This window comes from Camelina sativa, chromosome 9 (genome assembly GCF_030686135.1).
Source record: "Camelina sativa cultivar CO46 ecotype springtype chromosome 9, ASM3068613v1".
Classification (NCBI taxonomy): Eukaryota; Viridiplantae; Streptophyta; class Magnoliopsida; order Brassicales; family Brassicaceae; genus Camelina; species Camelina sativa.
The window spans coordinates 21,308,860-21,310,083 of NC_141888.1; positions in this window are offsets into that span (position 1 = coordinate 21,308,860).

A 1,224-nucleotide genomic window follows, 5' to 3' on the forward strand; every position below is an offset into this window, starting at 1 on the left:
AAATAGTAAATAGTGCGGAAAACTATTAAGCCTCCACTATCTAAACAGTTCAAAATTTCAGAGGATTTGATATATATAATTTAATATAATGAGATGATTAACAATTCGACTAAATTCTCTATCGTAGGAGAGGTAATATATTGTCCTGTCACACTATTTAAAACATATATATATTTTACGGGTTAACTTATTTGATACTTATAAATATTCAAATTTTATGATTTTGCACTGAAATCGATGAGTTTTAGTAACAAAAATATTTTGTTATACTCCATTCTACCTCCCACTCATATAATTTTCTTGCACTTTAATTCAATTTTTACGTTGACTCAATACCGCTACAAATTATAAATCGGATCACAAGTAAATAAGGGTTTTCTTGATTCTACCAATTCTAAAAAATTTAAGCAATATACCCAAAACCTAATAATGGTAAGTCGTTAAGTTTATTGTACCGACTATAGTCGAAACCGGAGTATGAAACTAAGTAAATTAAATTTATAAATTATAAAATACGTAGAATAAATCAAATAGAGATAATACTATTATTTTGTAACTAATAAATCAAAATTTACATAAATATTTTCCCGCACTGCACAGTGCGGGTTATCATCTAGTACTCTTTAAAGAGAGATGAGCAAAGAAAGAAACTTGTTAAATTATCAAATCCACTTTTTTTTTTTTTTTTTTTTTGTTTCTTGCAGTAAGGAAATATGATTGATGAAATCAGACAGTAAAAAAAAGTAGGCGGTACCGATAATCGAATAATTAAGAAAATTTTAGAAAGATTAGTGAAAACAAATAATTACACAAATAATTTTAATTTTTAATTTCATTATATTTTTTTTGTAATTAGTAACTGTACTAATGGTATATCCCCCTATCACAGTGATGACTGAATACCAATCACATATTTTTTTTTTGTCAAAGGGCCACAACAGGCTGGCCCATTAGCTTAATTCCTATATTCGTAGGGAGCGAGACTCGATCCCGGGTGTGATGGTGCCTTGTGCATTAAGGACTTACCTTTAGCCACTGCACTAAGATCACTTCACATACCAATCACATCTTAAGTTGTCATTTTATCAGCAACATGAACGATCTACAAAACCGATTGTTTTATCAATATACATAAATGCACAATGAGATAAACAATTATACTTGCTGGGACCAAGAACCCCTTTGGGTTCGGGATCAACATCTATTAAGTATTAAGTAGACCGA